Source organism: Ips typographus, linkage group LG5 (genome assembly GCF_016097725.1).
Source record: "Ips typographus isolate SLU linkage group LG5, UJ_Ityp_2.0, whole genome shotgun sequence".
NCBI lineage: Eukaryota > Metazoa > Arthropoda > Insecta > Coleoptera > Curculionidae > Ips > Ips typographus.
The window spans coordinates 3758115-3782110 of record NC_138426.1 but is presented as its reverse complement, the minus strand read 5'-3'; the positions used below and the strand labels follow the sequence as shown (position 1 = coordinate 3782110).

The following is a 23996-nucleotide window of genomic DNA, read 5'->3' as shown; positions in this document are numbered from 1 at the left end:
CTTTTTCTAGCAGAAATTTTGCCACGGGGCCTGCTTTTCCATTGGGTAGGGCAGCTGTAATGGCATATCTGCTTGCATAGTCCGTTACTACTATAATGGTGGTTTTTCCCTGGCTGCTTTTCCTGAATGGCCCCAGTAAGTCTATGCCTATTTGATCAAAAACCCGACCAACTTTTATGGGTTGGAGAAACCCTAGTGGTTTTCTGTTTGTGGGCCCTTTCCTAGCCTGACAATCCCTGCAACCTCTAATGTATCCGCGGACATCTTTAATCATAGAGTCCCAGTAGTATTTAGGGATTAATCTGCTTAGTGTCTTCGTGACGCCCATGTGTCCACTGGTGGGTGCATTGTGAGCTTCCCATAGGATTTCTTCTCTTAAAGCCCTCGGAATTACGAGTGCGTATTCCAATCCATCTTTCGTAGGGGTAGTTTTGAACAAAATGTCGTTTTCAAGTCTATAATTTTTTGCTTTTCTGCGTGTCAGTGCGTTAATACTGATTTCTTCAGGGTTGCGTATTGCAAGTTTCAAGTCCTGTAAATTCTTGTCTTGATCCTGCAAGTACCCCATATTAACTGTTGAGATGGTGAACGTTGGTACCTCGTCTAAGTCTTCTATGACGTACTCATCTGCACTACTCACTGGGTTCCGCGACAGGCAGTCTGCATCCTGGTGTTTACTCCCTTTCTTGTACACTACAGTGTAATCGAATTCTGCTAGTTTGAGAGCCCAGCGTGCCAACCTCCTTGAGTGATCCTTAATATTATGAATCCAGCATAAAGCGTGGTGATCGGTTACTATTTTTACTGGGTGTCCATAAATTAAATGCCTTAAGTAGGTCATTCCCCAAACTGCTGCTAATAACTCCAATTCGCTGATTGAATAATTTTTTTCTGCTTTTGACAGTGACCTACTTATATAGGCTATAGGGTGTTCTTGTCCGTCGTCGCTCTCCTGTAGTAGAATTGCCCCTATTCCTTCTGTGCAGGCGTCTGTATGCATTGTGCAGCCAATGTCAGGGTTGTAATGTTTCAGGACTGGTGCTGAAGTGAGTTTTTCTTTTAGCACTTGGAATGCTTCTTCTTGTTCCTTACCCCAGCAGAATTTGTTCTTTCTTGTTGCCTCATGCAAGGGCCGAGCTAATACTGCGTAATTTTTAATAAACTTTCTATAAAAATTACATAATCCCAAAAAGCTTTGTAATTCCTTTGTTTTCTTAGGGGTGGGAAATTGCTTAATTCCCGCTAACTTATCCTCTTCGGGGCTTATTCCTTCACTGCTTACAGAGAATCCTAGAATTCTTATCTTTTGCTGTAAATATTCGCACTTGCTTGGCTTAAGGGTTAAATGTGCTTCTCTCATTTTTTGAAATACTTTTCTTAATTTTGTGATGTGGTCATCTAGGTTTTCTGAGTAGATTATAATGTCATCTAGGTATATTAGGATGTCTTTCCATTTCATGTCTTTGAATATCCTATCTGCTAATTGTTGGAAAGTTGCCGGTGCGTTGCACAGTCCGAAACTCAACACATTAAACTCGTATGACCCGTGTCCTTGTGCCGTAAATGCCGTGTATTGTTTTGACGACTCTTCAATTGGTATTTGCCAATACCCTGAAAACATATCCAAGGTGGTAAAGTACTTGGCATTTCCCAGATATGTAAGAATGTCGTCGATCTGCGGTATTGGGTAACAAGATTTTTTGGTCACTGGGTTTATCGTTCTTTTGTAGTCTACGCAGAATCTAGTGGAGCCATCTTTTTTCTTCACCAGTACAACTGGGCTTGCCCAAGGTGAATGGCACGGTCTTATTACGCCACACTCTAACATTTCTTGTATCTGTGCGTCAATGATTTCTCGCTCAGTTTGAGACACTCTGTAAGGGCGACATTTGACGGGTTTATTTTCCGTGACCTCTATTTTATGTTCTATGAGTTGTGTTTTTCCCATGTACTTAGGTGATTTACAAAAAATGTCTTCATATTCGGTTAGTAAATTTTCCAGCTTCTTTTTGAATTCTTTTTCCGTGATGTGATCTAATTTATGGTCGTCTAGTGTTACTACGTCCTCTTCAGTTTTGTACGTTGTATAGAGGTGGCTTATGTCTTCATTTGTAGATTCTAATCGTGCTATCGTTGTGCCTTTGAAAATTACTCTATTTGTGGGTCCTATGTTTGTCAGATTTACCGTGATTTCCTCTCCGGCCTGATCTAAGCTGCACAAGAGGTTGTTGCGGATCAACCACCCTTCGTTTGGCACCATGAGTTTGCTGTCGTACCCTGGGGGCTGAGGTTCAACTTTTACTGCTTTCTTTTCCCCTGGATTAAGGACGCAATCTTCAAACATTCTTACTTTTTCAGCCATGTTTTCTTCGTCCTTTACGAAGTACGGCAGGGCGTCCCATGAGCTGTCTTTGCTCAGTTTATGGGGTTTTGGCCGCGGGTTTTTATCTTTAGAGACCCATAATGTTAGGTTTGTGTCTTTGAATTCCTCGTAGAGTGCATTTTTAATTTCTGTCCAGTCGGTTTTGTTATTTGCGGCAGTCGACCTAGGGATGGCTATGTTAGAGATACCGTGCCGTACTGCCCATTCTTTTAATTTAGCGCAGCAGTTTTTAAGTGTCTGGGCGGACGTGCATTCACCATTATTTTCTATTAACGCCATCTGTAGGACGTGCCTGTTTCCTTTCTGAAAGCTGGTAGTACTGCCTAAGCTTATTTTGCCTGTTTCTTTCTCCGCTAGGTAATTTCTAATGGCTTTTCCGACTCCTCTGTCTTTGCTTGGAGTAGTGGAGCACGTAAAGGCCCATGCGACGTTGCTTGGCACGCTGAAAATTGATCCGGGCATTTCCTGGAAAACTTCTTTCCAGCTTCGCATGCTGTCTTCCCGTCTTGGCTCTAATTTAAAATTGTTGGTGCTTCTTATATTGGCAATTGGGTGCAGCTTGTGGGTGTTTTTTGTATTTTGTCTTAGAGGTATAATCATGTTCTGTGCCAAGCTGAGTGTGTTCATTATTAAGCATATGGAGGCCTTCATTTCCCTTAAAAATTCCATCCCTAATATCAAAGGTTGGGGTGGGCCTGTCAAAACTGTCGCTTTCACTCTCAATTTTCTTACTTGGTTGCCCCTAAGTTCAAGAGATGCCCATGTCTCTCCTTGACTAGTTATTCTTTGTCCTCCTGCTGTGAGTAGTAGGGTAGGGTGTTGGCCACGCTTGTACACCCCCTCTGTGAGGTGGTGGCTTATTATGTTTAACTCTGCACCTGTGTCGATAATTACTGGTACATAGTAACCGTTCACCACCGCGTTGATGTGTAGAATTTTGCAGCACGTTGGGCCCTGAGTGGAGAGGGTGACAGGGCTTAGTTTTGCCACCCCCTGGCGTTTGGGTACTGCTGCCTGCTTCTGCAGACTGCAGCAAAGTGCCCTGGTTTCCCGCAGTAATAGCACGCGGGTTTATTGTCTCTAGTTCTTGTGGAGACGTAGTGCCTTTCTGGCGGGGGCGTGCGCCTTGTATCGTACGTCCTTCTGGGTGGTGGCGGGGTTCTTTCTCGATAGGGGCGGTTCACTTCGTAGCTTGACTGTTGCCTGGGAGCTGAATTGTACTCGAATTGGCGCTGGGGTCTAAATGCTGGTGGTGGGGTGGTTTCTACAGGAGCGTTGTCCATTGTAATGCACAGCATTTTCATTTCATCCAAGTTTCGAGGGGCCCGGTTGGGGAAATGCGTGAGCCAGTAGTATCTTGCTCTGGATTCGTCTCTTAGGCCGTTGTGAAAAATTTCTTGGAACTCGTCAAGGTCGACCACTTGCTTGTACTCTTCGTATAGAACCCTTAGGTCGTAAAAGTAGTTTTTTGTTGGTTCCAGGGACCCTTGTTTCCTTTCCCGCACTTTTGAGAGTAGCCGTGAATTGATGTCGCCGTCACTAAACTCGATTTTAAAGGCCTGGCAGATATGGTGCCAATTACTGTCGGGGTAAGTTTCTTTATATTCCCTGTACCATATGTTTGCAGCCCCCTGTAAGAAGGAGTGAAAGTACAGTATTTTTAAGGCATCATTCCAGTTGTTAGCCACCGCTGTTCGCTCGTAGGTAGCTATAAATACTGGTGCTGAGTCTGTACAGGGGTTGAAAGTTGGGGGGCTGATGAACTGGGGTAGTGCGGGTGTTTTTTCTCCTGTCTCTACAGTGGAGATTGTAACGTCTGCCATGGCGTTGGTGCCTATTATCACTTTCTTTCTGCTTTCTAATCTCTCTGATTGTGCTTGTGCTAGCGGGGGTGAGTTTTTCTCTCTTATTGTTACGTCGAGTTCGCTTTCTGTATCCTCGTTGTCCCCCTGTCCGCCTTCTTTCTTTTCAACTAATGCTTTTTCTTTCTGTCTCACTACAGTGAGGGTGATGTATTCAGGTAGGCCCTCTGGCTCCTGTCTTCGTGTATCCCCCACACTCGAGCTTCTATGTCTCGGTTCAAACGGGCTGTCTGGCTTTATTGACCTCAGGTTGTATTTCCCTCTATTCATTCCTTTTTTTTTTTTCCCTTCGCCTTCAGTGGCTTGGGTTGCGAGGGTGTGTCTACCAATATGGAGATTACTAGACGGGGATTGAACGGAGCGCCTCCACCATGTCACGTTTAGGGGTGCGTAGTGAGGGATGGTAGAGAAACAACTCTGGTTACAGGTAAGCCTTATTTATTATAAATAATGTAAAATAAACACTTAAACAGGGTTATTCTTACCCCCAGAAAAGAAGGGCCAACACGGCCGTGAATGTCGTTAAGCGCATGGGGGTTCGGGAGAGACGAGTGGGGTTTTAGCCCTTCGGCTACACCGTAAAGGGGCACGCAAAGGTGTTCTTGTACGGTGTGACCAAAAGACCAAGTGAACAACTGACAGGGTTAAGGGTTCTAACGGTCACTTCAAGTTGCGAGAGAACCCTTCTCTTATCAGCCTGGGATCCTAAGAAGGTAGCGAGCCGACCCACCACTTCAAGTTAGGGAATGTTGCTCGCCGACCAACCCGGAGACCAGTAATTTTAGATGGCCAGCCTTGCTGAATAAATACTCGTCGATTGACCCAGATTCCTACTAGACTTGCTGACATATGCGATTATTCGGTGTATAGTACGTTTGTAAATGTTGGGAATCTGCGACAATATGTACAACGCCATACAGATTAGAAGGGGGGTACGACAAGGATGTGTGCTGTCTCCACTCCTATTCAACTTATATTCGGAAGCAATATTCCAAGAGACCCTGGAAGACGTGGAAATGGGAATCAAAGTCAATGGAGTGTGGATCAACAACATCCGCTATGCTGACGACACGGCCTTAATTGCTGATAACATACACGACCTACAACAACTGCTCAACAAAGTAGGAGATCAGTGCAAATCATAGGGCTTAAATATCAACACCAAAAAAACAAAGTTTATGATTATCTCTAGAAACCTAAATATGTTTGGAAACTCCACCATAACATTTAACGCAACTCCCATAGAAAGAGTAGATAAATTTAAATACTTGGGCATCTGGCTTTTCGAAGACTGGACATCAGACAAGGAAATAAAATGTCGCATTGAACAAGCTCGACAGGCATTCCTAAGTCTTCGAAGAGTGCTTACCTGTTCCGATTTTGACCTTAACCTAAGGCTCAGATTCACTAAATGCTACGTTTGGTCGGTGCTTCTCTACGGTATGGAAGGTTGGACATTCAAGGCGGCTGCAATCAACAAATTGAAGGCTTTCGAGATGTGGCTGTATCGCAGAATCCTGAAGATACCCTGGACGGCTAGACTAACAAACGAAGAAGTTCTAAGACGAGTCAACAGACAACGTAAACTGTTTGAATCGATTAAGAAAAGAAAAACGGCATACCTGGGGCATATAATCCGAAATATCAATTCTTACATCTATTGATTTAAGGCTCGATCGAAGGCCGGAGAGGGATCGGAAGGAAAAAAATGTCTTGGCTGCGAAATATCAGACAGTGGACAGGGCTGAACGATGTACAGTCGCTGATACACACCGCAAGAAATAAGGAAGACATGGAAAATGTTATCGCAAACATCCATTAGTGGATACGCATTGGAAGAAGAAGAAGAAGAAGAAGAAGAAGAAGGCCTTGTAAGGTGCCGATTAGAACGCCATATTGCCACACCACCAAAGCTTGCCAAGGAAACGACAGGAGTGGAAACAAGAAGAAGGTGGACAACCCAGGATGGATTACTGATACTGATAAAGACGTCGCTATATTCATAAAAAACAAGAACTTGGAAATATCGGGAATAAGAAAAACAAGAGGAATACTAACCTTGCACATGAAAGACTACATGTACTCCTGCTACATGCCTCCAAGCCTACAGTTAGCAGAATTTGAACAAAGAGTGGATTACTTTATAAAAAAAGAAACAGAGAAGTCCTTATAATGGGGGAATTCAATTCAAAATCACATGAACGGTGCTCGCCGATAACGGGTGCAAGAGAACAAATCTGGCTGAGGCGACCGCCAGCTTAGATCTGGTGGCACACAACCAGCCAGGCCAACCCACTTTTGTGAGAAGAATATCCCAAACCTACATTGACATCACGTTTACGACAGGACAACTGGCAAAGCAAATGAAGAAATTTGAAACATTGGATAACGAACCTCTAACGCCCCATAGACCTATCTTTTGTTTGAAGAGCGCATTCAAAACGATAAAAGGCAAAGTCCACTTGAATAAAATGAAATTTAGAAGAATCGCCATAGCCAGATGCGAACAAACAGAGATCCGCGACTCAAAAGACTTGAACAGGCTCTTATCGAAATGCTTCAAGTCTTGAAGCAATATACGAACTCAAAGCGAAAGTGCGCCCTACTGGTGGACGTAATAAGAGAGAATTGCTCAACAGCCAGAAGACGATACCAACGATGGATCAGAAAATACGGTACCGAGAACCAAGAATCGGAAGTTCGAAAGGCCGAATATAGGGAAAAAAAGAAGGACTTAAACAACAAAATCAGGTAGAACAAAGAAGCCTGCTTGAGCCAGATATGTGCAGAATTAGACCCAGACATATGGGATCAAGGATACAAGCTGGTTACGAAAAAATTTAAGGGAAGCACCCCACCATACAAAATGCCGGAAACATTCAGGGGAAGCGTTGTAAAAGGTTGTTTCCAACTGCAGGCGACGCTCTTCAAGGAACGGGAAAAGAGAACAACCCACCGCTTATAACCACGGAGGAAGTAAAGACGGCGACAGGAAAGTTGAAAGATGGGAGAGCACCAGGATTGGACGGGGTTCCGGCGGAAGCAGTGAAGGAACTGGTTAAGCTGAAACCAGAACTAATCAGAGATGTGCTAAATCAGTAGTAATTGCACAGGAAATACCCGCGGAATATAAAAGCGCAAAACTGGTGCTTATACAAAAGACGGGAAAACCAACTGACCTCCCAAACTCATATAGACCGCTATGCCTCATAAACTCCATGGCAAAGCTTCTGGAAAAAGTTCTCAAAGACAGATTGAGCAATGAAATAAAAAAAAGGAGACCTTGCAAGTAACCAGTACGGGTTTAGGAAAGGGACACCCTAGATGCTCTAGAAGAAGTTCAGAACACCACAAGGCACGCCAAACTCAACGGGGTAGGGAGAAATAAAAGATGGTGCGTAATGCTAACCGTCGATGTAAAGAACGCGTTTAACACCGGTTTATGGAACGTGATTCTGGCAAGACTGCAGGAAAAGGGTTTAAGCCAATACCTGATAGCGCTGATCCGAGTTTCATGGAAGAACAGCGAAGGTGCAAACAGCTGGCATACCACAGGGATCAGTGATAGGACCACTTCTGTGGTACATATTCAACGATCCAATCCTCAAGTTGGACTCTCCGAGTAGAGTAAAAGCGATTGGATTTGCGGATGACTTGGCCTTAATAATTCAAGCCGATTATAGGCTTGAACTAGACAAGAAAATATCGGGAACGTTAGATATGATTAACAACTGGATGGACACAAACGGGCTTAAAGTGGTGCCAGAAAAAAACAGGTTTAATTATCCTAAACGGGCCAAGGGCAAATAGAGATTTTGAGATAAAATTCGGGGGATCGACTATCGCACCCACAAACCATCTGAAGTACTTTTGGAGCAAACAATTACATGGCTCAACATGTAATGGAAGTAGTTACCAAAGCGGGTGAGAGGCTCAGAATTTTAGCCTCACTAATGCTAAACATTAAAGATCCCACCTCTCAGAAAAGAAGACTTCTCTACGGAGTTTTCAAATCCAATTAAATGTACGGATCGCCGATATGGGGAAACATCGTAAGCATCCAGAAATAAAGGAAAAAGATAGAGAGTGCCCAGCGGAAAGCCCTAATCCGGCTAACGTCAGCCTACAGAACTATATCCACAAAGGGGGTACAACTGATTGCAGGAATCCCTCCTATGGAACTGGAGATAATGACTGAAGTAAGGAAGCGCAACCAACAAACGGCAGACGACCAATGGCTACAGAATCAGTGGCAGCAGAGATGGGAAGAGGAACAAATCACTACCTAGTGGACAAAACGACTACATCAGAAAGTGGGTAGCGTCTAAACATAGAAACACGGACTACTTCTTAACTCAAGTCCTATCAGGTCGTGAAAGCTTCAAGACTTATACCAGAAAAATAGGAAAATCCTATGACAAATGTAGGTACTGTAAAGATGAGCATACACTGTTCCAGTGCAACAGATGGATGGAACATCGGATTCGAACCGAAATCGCCATAAATAAAAAAAATAGATGTGGAGATAATTATCAAACTGATGATCGAAACCAAAAACACATGGGATGAGATCCATAAGATGATAAAGGATATCATGACCCAGAAAGAAGCAGAAGAAAGGGCAGATCAAAGGAGTTTGACACCCTATGATTTGTAAAGATGGATCATTTCATCAGGATGAAATCCCCTCCTGATGATATGCTAACGTGGTACCGGGAGTCGAAACAACAAACGGTGTGAAGCCAGCAGCCAACCCGACAATATGTTGACATTCAACACCGTACGCTTACTAGCCAGTGTTCACATTTCTGAATAGCAGATTACCCCCTCCATAAAAAAAAATCTGGTAAGATTTAAAAAGAACTTTTTAGAGCGAGACCCTTTAAGCCAACGAACTTTTAAACTTTCAGCCATCCCAGTTTTTGTTTTGAATGACTTAGCCAAGTAAAACGATTCAAACACATTAAGGTCATAAATCGACTATCAAGACTGTTATTAATTGAAACAATTTAGGGAGAATGAGGTCCAGCCAGCCAATATTTATGTTATAAAGTTTCGGTGTTTGCTTGTGGTTTAGTAAGATAAACATTACATAATTCCCTAACCTTGTTGTTTAACTTCGACTTTTTTGTCTCTAAAACTGAATAGTCTAGGCAACAAATGCTCAAAATACAGTATAGAGGAAAATGCTGTAGGAAATTATACCATTAAAAATGAAATGCCATTGAAACACAATTTCAGTCAGTATTTTTGAAATCTGAGACATATTGCACTTTACTGATCTTAAAATCCAGAGACGTATTGCACTTCTTCCTTAAACAATCATTACTTTATACCAAACTGTGATAAATGCCATTAAAAATGAAAGAATGTCAGTTAAAATGCAATGAAACACGATTTCAGTCAGTATTTTCAAAATTTAGGAGTTACGGCACTAAAATTTGAATCCAGAGGCGTACTGAATTTTTTCCATAAACAAACCTTACTTTATTGAAACTGTTACTATTTCCATCAAAAATGAAAGAATGTAAATTAAAATTGAATGAAACACAGTTTCAGTCAGTATTTTAGAAATATCTGGGGGTTACGGCACTGAAATTAGCTGTGTAGTCAGTAAATGGACAATAAAATCCAGGGACGGAATGCACTTTTTCCATAAAAGCTCTTACTTAACACAAACTTTGATAAATCCTTTTGAAAATGAAGGAAAGCCAGAAATTGAATGAAACGCCATTTCAGTGAGTATTTTCAAAATTTCAGAGTTACGGCACTAAAATTTGCTGGGTAACCAGTAAATTGAACTTAAAATTCAAAGGCGTACTGAATTTTTTTGCATAAACAAACCTTACTTTGGGAAAGAAGTAGTAGTCCATTTTCTTTCAGTGGAGTCGCAGGAGTACGAAAGGAAGGAAATGACAAACAGTCTTCTCCACAATACTTTTATTATGACCTTAGATGGTAAGGTCTGCTCGACAAGTTTCGGTCATATAAATGACCATCTTCAGGAGCTCAAATCAGTCGACCAATGTGACTACTGTCTTTTTACAAGGGGAGAGACAGAGAGACCCATGTTATGACGAAATAGTGAAATTAACAAAGTTAAATAGGTGAACAAAGCTCATTATGGAGAAAAATAACTGTAGCACATTAAATCAAAAAATTAATTAAAATTAAACATAAACTTAAAACTAGACCCATTTAGGGCTGGGTGAGACCCTAGGGGGGAAAAAAAGAGCTTAACACTTGTGCACCATCCACAGAAAAATTTTTCTGTGGATGGTGCACAAGTGTTAAGCTCTTTTTTTCCCCCCTAGGGTCTCACCCAGCCCTAAATGGGTCTAGTTTTAAGTTTATGTTTAATTTTAATTAATTTTTTGATTTAATGTGCTACAGTTATTTTTCTCCATAATGAGCTTTGTTCACCTATTTAACTTTGTTAATTTCACTATTTCGTCATAACATGGGTCTCTCTGTCTCTCCCCTTGTAAAAAGACAGTAGTCACATTGGTCGACTGATTTGAGCTCCTGAAGATGGTCATTTATATGACCGAAACTTGTCGAGCAGACCTTACCATCTAAGGTCATAATAAAAGTATTGTGGAGAAGACTGTTTGTCATTTCCTTCCTTTCGTAAACCTTACTTTATTGAAACTGTTACCATTTCCATCAAAAATGAAAGAATTTAAGTTAAAATTCAATAAAACACAATTTCAGTCAGTATTTGAGAAATCTGGGGGTTACCGCACTGAAATTTGCTGTGTAGTCAGTAAATGGACAATAAAATCCAGGGACGTAATGCACTTTTTCCATAAAAGCTCTTACTTAACACAAACTTTGATAAATTCTTTTGAAAATGAAGGAAAGTCAGAAATTGAATGAAACGGCATTTCAGTCAGGATTTTCAAAATTTGTGAGTTACGGCACTAAAATATGCTGTGTAACCAGTAAACTGATCTTAAAATCCAGAGACGTACTGAATACATAAAGAAACCTTACTTTATTGAAACTGTTACCATTACCATCAAAAATGAAAGAATGTAAGTTAAAATTCAATGAAACACAATTTCAGTCAGTATTTTCGAAATCTGAGGGTTACGGCACTAAAATATGCTGTGTAACCAGTAAATTGATCTTAAAATCCAGAGACGTACTGAATTTTTTTCATAAACAAACCCTACTGTTACCATTACTATCAAAAATGAAAGAATGTAAGTTAAAATTCAATAAAACACAATTTCAGTCAGTATTTTTAAAGTCTGAAGGTTACGGCACTGAAATTTGCTGGGTAGTCAGTAAATGGACTATAAAATCCAGGGACGTAATGCACTTTTTCCATAAACAGCTCTTACTTAACACAAACTGTGATAAATCCTTTTGAAAATGAAGAAAAGTCAGAAATTGAATGAAACGCCATTTCAGTCAGGATTTTCAAAATGTGAGAGTTACGGTACTAAAATATGCTGTATAACCAGTAAATTGACTTTAAAATTCAGAGACGTCCTGAATTTTTCCATAAACAAACCTTACTGTTACCATTACTATCAAAAATGAAAGAATGTAAGTTAAAATTCAATGAAACACAATTTCATTCAGTATTTTCGAAATCTGGAGGTTACGGCACTGAAATTTGCTGGGTAGACAGTAAATGGACAATAAAATCCAGGGACGTAATGCACTTTTTCCATAAACAACTCTTACTTAACAAAAAATGTGATAAATACTTTTGAAAATGAAGGAAAGTCAACAACAATTTAAGTCAGTATTTTCAAAATTTGTGAGTAACGGCACTAAAATTTGCTGTGTAACCAGTAAATTGATCTTAAAATCCAGAGGCGTACTGAATTTTTTCCATAAACAAACCTTACTTTATTGAAACTGTTACCATTACCATCAAAAATGAAAGAATGTAAGTTAAAATTCAATGAAACACAATTTCAGTCAGTATTTTCGAAATCTGAGGGTTACGGCACTGAAATTTTCGGTGTAGCTAGTAAATGGACAATAAAATCCAGGGACGTGATGCACTTTTTCTTGAACAGCTCTTACTTAACAGAAAGTGTGATTGAAAATGAAGAAAAGTCAGAAATTGATTGAAACGCCATTTCAGTCAGTATTTTCAAAATTTCAGAGTTACGGCACTAAAATTTGCTGTGTAACCAGTAAATTGATGTTAAAATCCAGAGACGTACTGGATTTTTTCCATAAACAAACCTTACTTTATTGAAACTGTTACCATTACCATCAAAAATGAAAGAATGTCAGTTAAAATGCAATGAAACACGATTTCAGTCAGTATTTTCGAAATCTGAGGGTTACGGCACTGAAATTTGGTGTGTAGCTAGTAAATGGACAATAAAATCCAGGGACGTAATGCACTTTTTCCATAAAAAGCTCTTACTTAACACACACTTTGATAAATCCTTTTGAAAACGAAGGAAAGTCAGAAATTGAATGAAACGCCATGTCAGTCAGTATTTTCAAAATTTCAGAGTTAAGGCACTAAAATTTGCTGCGTAACCATTAAATTCATATTAAAATCCAGGGACGTAATGTACTTTTTCCATAAACAGTTCCTACTTAACAGAAACTATGATAAATTCTTTTGAAAATGAAGGAAAGCTAGAAATTGAATGAAACGCCATTTCAGTTAGTATTTTCAAAATTTCAGAGTTACGGCACTAAAATTTGCTGTGTAACCAGTAAATTGATGTTAAAATCCAGAAACGTACTGGATTATTTCCATAAACAAACCTTACTTTACTGAAACTGTTACCATTACCATCAAAAATGAAAGAACGTGTCAAAATTCAATGAAACACAATTTCAGTCAGTATTTTCGAAATCTGGTGGTTTAGGCTCTGAAATTTGCTGTGTAGCCAATAAATGCACAATAAAATCCTGGGACGTAATGCACTTTTTCCATAAAAAGCTCTTACTTAACACAAACTTTGATAAATCATTTTGAAAATGAAGGAAAGTCAGAAATTGAATGAAACGCCATTTCAGTCAGGATTTTCAAAATGTGGGAGTTACGATACTAAAATATGCTGTGTAACCAGTAAATTGATCTTAAAATCCAGAGACTTACTGTATTTTTTCCATAAGCAACACTTACAGTTTAAGTGTTATGTTTGTATAAATTCCATCAAAAGTTCGAAAATGACGGTTGGTTAGGTTAGGTTAGGTTAGGTTAGATTAGGTCATGGTGGTGCTCTAGAAGCTTCTAGATCTCCTCTAGAGCCTGAAGATGCCTTCTAGAACATTAGTCCTGTCAAAAATAGTCAATTATGTCTTCAGATGTATTAAAGCAAATAAAAAACACCTTGGAAGTCTGTTAGAAACCCAGTTTGAAGAATCATATTGGGTAATAGAGCTTTATAGTATTTTGGTCCATCTTTTCTCATCTATCATCTGTAGCCATTTTCACTTCTATCATCTTTTGATACCATCTTGGGATGGTTGTCAACAACAATAATTTGAAAAATCAACAAATTTCAACAACAAAACTTTAGAGCATGAGTTTGAAACGCCTTAGTGGGTTGGCATTGATTTCCAATAACCAAAACCTTGCAATTGTCTTCTTTTAACTTGTTTTTTAATAATAAATTACAATATTTCGTAAAATATTCTTCCAATTAGCATTTTAATTAATTAAAAAGTATTCAAACCACATAGGGCTGATTACCCTAATTGGAAATTAAAAAAAATCGAAGCAAGCAGTTTTCATCCGACTAATTCCTCACTTCTTTGTTCTATTTGCAAGTCAGCTTAGAAAAATTAATTAAACCCCGGAGGATTGTAAAAACTTTTCTATTTTCTAACCAGCGAAAAAATTATAATTAACTTTACAACGCGTTTCGTAAATTAACAATTTGCTGATTTTTTTTGGTTAATGATGCTCATATGTCCGACAGTTTAGGTTAAGGTCTGTGTCCAATTTACTGAATGAAAGTTTTTCTCTTATTGCCCCTTAGGGCCTTGTTTACAAGTTCTCAGTTAAATTGAATTTGCTACTGTTTATATTAATCGTTTACTTTTAGGGGCAAGCTAAAGTTTGTTAATTTATTTTAGTCCGGTCAACGAGAAGGTATAAAGGAAAATGTATGGAACACAATTTTACAATCAAAAGTCTCTGGGGAATGGGATAATGGTCATATTGATCATCTATGAGTAATTTAAAAAAAAAACTCAATTTGGCAACATTGCAAAAATTTAGTATTTGGCAACATTGTTGAAATATGAATATTTACCAATTTAAAAAAAAAACAAATATGACAAAACTTGAAAATGGTGAGGTTTTGTTTTTTGTTTATCAATCCCAATCCTCTGACCGGTTTTTTTTTTTTTTTTTTGTTAGGATTGGGATTGATAAACAAAAAACAAAACCTCACCATTTTCAACCAATCAGATCGGTGTTTACCGAATGATGCGGCATTAATGGTGCTGTTCCTAGATTTTGGAACGCCATCTGTACTTTCTAACTCATAGAGTTGAGTACAGATGTCACCAGATGTTGCACACAACTATGACAAAACTTTTTTTACTAAATTAGGAAAATTGTAATAAAATTGGCAACCTTGCTAAAATATGAATATTAATAATTTATGAATAATTTTAAGAAAAATACCAGTTTGGCTCTTTTCTAAGTAACTTTTAGCTGTCTCCTATCAAAGTTTATAAATCGAAATTGCGCCAACGACACCAAAGTTATAATTAAATTACATTAATACAGTAAACGATGAATGTAACCTCATAACTTTAAATCTAACAAAACTGTTTTGAATTTCAAACTTGTTGGAAATTAATTGGCCACAAACTTCCCACTTTCCCGATGAAAAACTTTAATTTCCTTTGCTGTTTATCTTCATTAACTCCTACAATAGTCAGTGCATTTTAAAGCTCTCCCAGGCACTTCGCACACCAACGCAAAAGCTCTTTATTACATCATGATTAGTCATACAAAGTGTTAAATTTAGTGAAACGCTACATTAATAAGCAAAATATTAAACTTGAAAATGTTCAGCCAAGGTTCATTATTCTTGCAGAATTTACCATTTGAAACGTGGAATTCTAGTTTTCCATTTTTGGCTAATACAAAAGGTGAACGAGCTGTTTGCCTTCATTATTTTGAGCGAGTTGCACTTGGCAACTAAACGTACTTCTCATGTTTCCCATTAAAGTCCTTTGTTGAGGATGAAATATTAAAATACAATGCGTGTTCGAAAACATCAATATGGAAACTTCTTGAGTCCGATTTATGGTTTTAATGAGGTTAAGTTCCAAAAAGTTCGTAAATGGAAAATTGTTTCGAGAAAATTGCTTTCGGTCTGAAAATAACCGGAGATTAAAACTCCTGACCCTTTGTTTTGTTGGCAACGACTTCCTTTTATGGCCAGTGTTGACCCTTACTTCATCCCTTCAGATTACACCTAATCTTTTCACATTTATTTAGTAAGAGGATTTCAGACCCAGTCCTGGAAAAATTGTGAAGGAAATGCAGTTAAAATACGTTGTGCTAGGGTTTTACACAGTAATATAGGAATCTAAAATATTTTTAGTACATAATGCAACTTTTACCAAAAATTGGTATCAAGTTTCCATTCATTTTTTTCAAATCCTGTATTTAATTTTAATGATTTTTTTACACTACTTGCCTAATACCTAAATCCAATGGTTTTCGAGTTATTAATTATTAATTTCTATGAATGAATATTGTTAGATGGGCTTCCTTCGGAGAAGATACTTAGGCCGCTAGCCGGGCCCATTGTGACCCATCACAAGCTAGTACTCCTCCAGTTTCGGTGGCCAAAGCCGCAGAGCCTCCTTGGCCGGGTACCTTGAATATCTAAAGGGTTGATCACACTCTTATCCCAAAGCTCTTTTCTGATCGTCGCAAGTGCCGGGCACTGTGTGAGAACGTGTATCGGAGTTTCCTCGTCTTCCAGGTACAAGCGACATACCGGATCCTGTGACAGAATGTGCATGTGGGTTCTCATCTGCCAGTGACCCGTGAGAAGTCCTGTCACACATCTGAGGTCCTTTCTGGATAATTCCATCAGGGACTTCGACTTGTTTCTTGGAAAGAAGCCCATGAGACATCGCGAGTGCTGCATGCCTCCGGCCTCCTCCCAAGCAATATCGGATCTTTGCCAGAAGATACGGTCCACAACAGCGGATCCGACCGCGCCTGCTAGTCCTACAATAGGTTCGGGCCCTACGGGTCCCTCTTTGGAGCCACGAAGGGCCAACCTGTCCGCCTCCTCGTTTCCCCTAACACCGGAGTGCCCTGGAACCCAAATTAGACGTAATTTGACCATCCGCGTGAGCGACAAGAGTGTTTTCTTACACTCCAACACCAGCGCAGACGTAGTTGAATCAGCTTTTAAGGCAGCCATTGCTGCCTTGCTGTCTGAACAGATAAATATATCCTTCCGGTGTAGCGGTGAGTTTAAAATGAACTCCCCGCATCGGATGATCGCGAAGATCTCGGCTTGGAAGATGGTACAGTGGCAGCCTAGAGGGAAGCTAAGCCTCGTCCCCGAGGTCGCACGATACACACCTGCCCCTGCCCCCGTCACGGTTTTGGATCCATCTGTAAACCAGACGTCTCCATGCGACGGGAGGATAGAATTGTGAGAGAATTCCCAGTCCTCCCTCTCGGGTACTACAAACTTTGGAGGTCCGCTTGACAGAAGCGTCGGAGGCACCCGATCCTACTTCATCAACAGTTCCAGCCCCCGAGATGACCCCACGATCCAGCTCAGTCTGTAATCAGCATATTGAGGTCTGTGGGCTCCCTGGCGGCTTCGTTTTGTATAAACAGGTACAGCGGCTCGAGCCCACATAGCCGCTCCAGTGCCTTTGTTGGGGCAGTTTTCATTGCACCTGTAATACAGACGCAGACAAGTCTTTGAACCCTGTCCAACAAGGCTCATAACTTGCCCGTATTCATAGCTCCGGACCAAACAATCGCTTCGTATGTTATCATCGGGCGAATAACAGCGCCGTAGATCCATCGAAGGATTCTCGACTGGAGTCCCCACGTTGCATCAAAGGCCCTCTTGCTCGCCCACAGAGCATTGCGGGCCTTCCCGGTTTTGACTGCAATCCAGGTCACCCTGGAATCTAGAATGTCCCCTAGGTATTTGATCTGGGATTTGTACCCCAGAATTTGGCTGAACAGAGTTAAGGTAAGGGCAACGGCCCGAGTTTTGGTCGCCTCGTAAAGATGACGACTTCCACTTTGGCCGGGTTCGCAGAGAGGCCCTCCTCGAGGCCAGTCGAAAGAATGGCCACATCATCTGCGTAGGCTTGGGCGTAGACATCTGCGGAGATGAGTCACAGCAGAGTATCAACAACCAGACACCAAAGAGTGGGCGAAAGAACGCCCCCTCTTTGGTGCCCTTTTTCTCCCAAACAAGGCACTAATTAAATTTGTATTACTACGCCACTGGGATTAGTAGAAAATGTATGTTTTAAAGGTGGAAAAAGGATCTTCTACTACACTTTTGAGCTACAAAATATTTGTACTACATTATGCAAGGTTTGTACAGCAACAAAAATTATAAAAAGTGTGTTTTTCAAATGGAACGCCCAATGTTTTGACAAATATTATGTAACTAACCTATCCCAATCTAACCTAAACAGTATGGTTTCTGAAATAAAAGCTTATTTAACACTTATTAAATTATCTTGCACTATTAGCCTTAAATACCAGGTTGCTCAGCATTTTAGTGTAGTCTACAGGGAAGTAATTTGCCCATTAAATCACCCTATACAAGACTAATGTTTAAATTTACAATTTTTCAAATATCCTCAAAAAAATTAATTATATTGTAAAAACAGTTACAAAGTTGCCAAAGTACAGTTATTTCAGAGACACCCTGTATAATAGACTATCAAATATAGGAAAAAACTTTTCTAATGATGAAACTACTTTATTAAATAATAAAATTTGAAATACTTTTCAAGTATGTTTCGTTATTTTATACCCTTATGGAATTGTATTTGACAGATTCCAGGTTCAGAACAGACTGCAAAAGCATTTATAAAAGACACTTTACCTGAATCAAACTGATTTTAGTTTTTTTGTGTATGTCCTGTACTTTTATACCTTTATGCAGATAATTTTTGAGGATTGTCATATTCTGGACATATCATAACTGGACCAAACTAAGTCAGACATTATCAACAATGCAGTAATGAAGAAATAAAATTAGTTTAACGTAGTTCAGACTGAATTTACTCGTTTTTATGTTAGTGTACTTTTATAGCTTTATGGGGATTATTTTGACAACTGTCATACTCAATATAAGCTAAAATGAAGTTAGAAACAGACTGACAAATGTTATGACAGTGAAGAATGCAATGAGGAAGGTATTAAATCCATTTAATCTAGTTCAAACTGATTTTACTTCGTTTCATGTAGTTAATCTAGTTTCATGGAGAGGATTTTGACAGTTGTCACACTCAAAATAAACTAAAAGTAAGTCAAAAACAGACTGTCAAATGCTACAAATGTCAAAAATGCAGTAATGGAAGTGTAAAATGCATTTAACTAAGTTCAAAGTAATTTTATTCGTTATCATGTATGTGTTGTCCGTTTATAGCTTTATGGCTTTATTTTGACAGTTGTCACACTAAAAATTAACCAAAAATAACAAAAAGAGACTGTCAAATGTTACAAATGTCAAAAAAGCACTGATAAAGCTATAACATGCATTTAATTTAGTTCATACTGATTTTACTTTCTTTCATGTATTTGATCTAGTTTTATAGCTTTATGAAGAAAATTTTGACATTTGTCACACTCAAAATAAACTAAAAGTAAGTCAAAAACTGACTGTCAAATGTTAAAAATTTCAAAAATGCACTGATAGAGGTGTAAAATGCATTTAACTAAGTTCGAACTAATTTTATTCGTTATCGTGTATGTGTTCCACGTTTATAGCTTTATGGAGAAAATTTTGACAGTTGTCACACTCAAAATAAACTAAAAGTAAGTCAAAAACAGACTGTCAAATGCTACAAATGTCAAAAATGCAGTAATGGAGGTGTAAAATGCATTTAACTAAGTTCAAAGTAATTTTATTCGTTATCGTGTATGTGTTGAACGTTTATAGCTTGATGGTTTTATTTTGACAGTTGTCAAACTAAAAATGAACTAAAATTCACTTAAAAACAGACTGCCAAATGTTACAAATGTCAAAAAAGCACTGATAAAATGCATTTAATCTAGTTCATACTGATTTTAGTTTGTTTCATGTATTTGATCTAGTTTTATAGTTTTATGAAGAAAATTTTGACAGTTATCACACTCAAAATAAACTAAAAGTAAGTCAAAAACAGACTATCAAATGTTAAAAATGTTAAAAATGTCAAAAATGCACTAATAGAGGTGTAAAATGTATTTAACCTAGTTCAAACTAATTTTATTCGTTATCGTGTATGTGTTGTCCGTTTATAGCTTTATGGCTTTATTTTGACAGTTGTCACACTAAAAATTAACCAAAAATAACAAAAACAGACTGCCAAATGTTGCAAATGTCAAAAAAGAACTGATGAAGCTATAAAATGTATTTAATCTAGTTCATACTGATTTTACTTTGTTTTATGTATTTGATTTAGTTTTATAGATTTATGAAGTAAATTTTGACAGTTGTCACACTCAAAATAAACTAAAAGTAAGTCAAAAACTGACTGTCAAATGTTAAAAATGTAAAAAATGCACTAATAGAGGTGTAAAATGAATTTAACCTAGTTCAAACTAATTTTATTCGTTATCGTGTATGTGTTGAACGTTTATAGCTTGATGGTTTTATTTTGACAGTTGGCACCTTCAAAATAGACCAAATTATATCATATATGGATAACTAAATGTCAGAAATGTCAAAAATAGTCTGATGGAGGTATAAAATATGCCTTTAACGTGGTTCAAACTGCGTTTACTCATTTTTGTGTAGATGCTCTACTTTTATAGCTATTTAAAGAAGATTTTGACACGTGTCATTTTAATGTGACAATTTAACGTTATTCCATTTTACTTTGATTTTTACCTTATGCTTTTGGGGATATTTAGAATCTTTGGCATGCAACAACACAAATATTTCTGTCAATTAGGTAATTCCAAAGTATAGGTTAAACAGAGCGTAGCTCCGTTATTTGAGGAAGTACAGCAGAAGTGTAGATTAGAGAGTTATAGGGAATTTCACACTCTTTAAGATTTCTTCCAAGTAATTTTGCCTTAAATGGTCATTTAAGGGAGTTACAGGCTCTTTTTTTAGTTAGTTAAAAAAAAAGAAAAACCAATAGTAACAGGTAACAGGGCTGGTTATCAAATTTCAACTCTCAATGTACCTTATATTGGTTCAAACTGTCCAAAAGCAAATCTAAACTAGATTAGTAATATAACTATTTTAAATATTTTAGCAGTCTACAGGATATCTCACTTAAAAGAAATTGAGTATCCTTGCTTTTAAAATTTACTCTGCATTGATAGGATTATACATAAAAACCCAGATCCATTAGCACTTTAAGCCTTAAAAGCAGACGATTAGTAATCAATTCTAAGCGAGGCAAGCCCAGCTAAAATACTGAGCCAGTGAAGCCAAGAAGTCAATTAAAATAAATTTAATTACCATCTATATAACGAGGTTGAAGGGCTCAAGTGCTGGGGGCTGCGTCACTTTAATAGAGTCTTAGTCGAAGTAACCAATTAGTTTCAGATTAGTTGCATATTGCTCTCAATTAATGCTTAGGACAGCTGTTATCAAAGAATAATAATAAATACAATAATTTTTTATCAAAAACTAACAGAATAACAGAAATTTTACTAAAATTTTTAAGAGCCTGAAAAAGCTCTCAGTGTCAGTCAAAATGCAGGTCATTTTAAAACTTCAAGCCTCTGGATTTTTCCAGGCTTTCAAACTAATTAATTACAGTTTAAATGAATTGTTTTCGTTGGGAAACAATTGAATTTGTAGTGTAATAAACCACTAAAATGTATTTCCTTCAAAACTATCACAGCGATGAGGCCGAGGAATTTTCTAATTCAATAATTGTAAATTTTAATAATATATTCGTAATAGGACTTCATAATTTGGCACCCTAAAACCTTAAATGTAAATTATTCAGTCCGATTCTCAAAGGGTTACAAGACAACACGAGCGGAAATTTCAATTTCGTCAAGGAATTGTAAACAACAGCTTAAAGGTTTGTCTGGGACAAAACTTTCGGGTTTTCAATTGGAAGGTGGAAACGAGAGCTTTTTATTAGCCTGGTTGGATACAAAAGGTTTAAAGTTTGTTTTGCAAGCTTAAAACTGAATAATAATAGCTTAAAGACCTTCTCACAGAGCAGTCTTTAATACTACTGAACCAGGTTACAGCTTTTTTTTGACCAAACACAAACTAGGTTGCACTTTTTTAGCATTTTTTCGTAGTGTTTCTTACACTGATCTATTAGCGCTGGTTGGTTTTCTGCCTACTCAGAAATCCTCTTTGCAAGCCTAATAGCTTATTCTTAGTGATTTTTCAGATAAATACAATTTACTTGAGAGTTTCTGATCGGTAAACGCCACTTAAAATTTATGTAAATTTCCTGTCCTTTGAAAATCGTCAGATTAATCCTCCTTAATTCCATCACAGAAGCCCCGTTATCGTAACCTCGTAAATCTTTCCTTATACTTTGATTATAAATTGCATCGTGTTAAAACTGAATCACCGATACCGGGTGCAAACTGTAGGAAAAGCAATTTTTCGCCTGCTCGAACAGTTTGTGTAAAGGATTAAGGCTTTAAGTGAACCAGGAATAGTTTAGTTATTAAGCCATCAATTGGGCCTGGAAAAGTGCAGACTTATGTAGATTATAATCTAATTAAGTTTAATATAATTCAGCAATTTTTTAAAATTTGGAAACAAATTTTACCATCCTTTAAGTCAGTACAGGGAAGACAACTATCCAAACCATTTAGCACAGTTTTTATTAAAATTATTTTAGACCACAAATTCCAGAATACAATTATTTTTTACCTAACTTTCTACTATGCTAAAGCTTTATGGTGAATAGGATTACCGGTAATTCGTCCAAGAAACAAGAAAATTAGAGAAAATATACCCCTCGAATTTAGTTTGCTGAGGTTTTACATCTTTTATTTTACCGTCTTTACTCAAGCCAAATTGAATCAATCAATCGCAGTAAACGTGGAGTTGAAGCTACTTTAAACATAAGTAACGTAACAAAACGTAACGTGACGTAACGTAACTCATAAACTACTATGAAGAAAGAAAAGAGCGGCCATTTACAATACACTGCTACTAATAGAGGAGGACTTTAAGAACAACGACACCAGAAAAGTATACAGGCAAATAAATATATTCAAGAAAGGTTTCCAGCCAAGCACTAGCCTATGCCGAGATGAGACAAGACAAATCCTCGGAAACCAAATACAAGGGAGGTGGAAACAATATTTCGAGGAACTCTAAACCCCAGCAGCAACCAGAACCCAACCAACAAAGACCAGAGAGCACTCGAACTCACAGCAGACGAACAACGACCCCCCAACTGAAGAAGAGGTGAGAAAAGCAATCGTCGCTAAACAACAACAAATCACCAGGTATGGACAACATTATGTCAGAATTAACAAAATACCTAATCAATACCTAATCAAAGAAATATGTAGAACCCAAAAAATGCCGAACGAATGGAGAACCAGCAAAAATTATAGGGGAATATCTCTACACAAACACAAAATATATAAAGTATTGACAACCATCCTCCGAAACTAGAGCCACTAGCCGAAAACATCATTGGCGAATGAGATGAGATGATCATGGCAAGCGGGTTTTAGACCAGGAAGATCGACCACAGACTAATTATGCGCAGTAAAACAAGTTCTGGAGAAATGCTGGGAATATGACATTGATGTGTATCAACTCTACGTGGACTTCACACAGGCATACGACAGCACAGACAGAGAAACGCTCTACAGCATCATGCTAGACTTTAACATACCACGAATATTAGTAAGGCTAACAAGATTAACAATGGAGAACTCTGAAAGCCGGGTGAAAATACCAAGAAACCTAACAACCTATTTAAAATAAACCAAGGCCTCAAGCAGGGATATGGACTCGCCCCAATGTTCTTTAATCTAACATTAGAATACGCAGTAAGGAGAACCACGGTGAACACCAACTCGTCGCTGCTACACAAATCCACCCAACTAGCAGGATATGCAGATGACATAAACATACTTGGATGAAACCTAACATCAATGAAAGAAACCTACATACAACTAGAAGGTGCGGCTGAAGAAGTGGGCCTAAAAGTGAATGAAGATAAGACTAAAGTATTTATACAAACCCGAAGCAATAGGAGGAGAGGCCAGAATGTGACAATAAGCGACCCAAACTTTTAGGTGGTCAATGACTTTACCTACCTAGGCTGTAACATATCCAGCAAACGAGAGGAGATGAAGGAGATCCAACCAAGAATCAGTAATTCCAATAAAAAAAGTATCACCACAGAGATACCTGAATGCTCTCACAAAGAGCGGATACTAACATATGTGTCCCTTGTGTGGTGGAAAGAAGTAACGTGCGCACACAATTAGATAGGTTACCAAGGCTCGTAAGCACTGCGATAACGGGAGGCATGAGAAATGCCCCCACGAGAGCACTTGAAATGCTGCTCAACTTCGTGCCCTTGGACCTTCACATAAAAATGGAAGCCATAGGGACAGCATATAAGCT

General features: G+C 38.3%; 1 protein-coding gene across 5 annotated transcripts in view; it reads right to left on the bottom strand.

The window, feature by feature from the left end:
• LOC145729587 (diuretic hormone receptor-like) overlaps positions 1-23996 on the bottom strand; it is a 236468-nt gene that overhangs the window by 102024 nt on the left and 110448 nt on the right. The gene's annotated exons all lie outside the window — the stretch shown is intronic.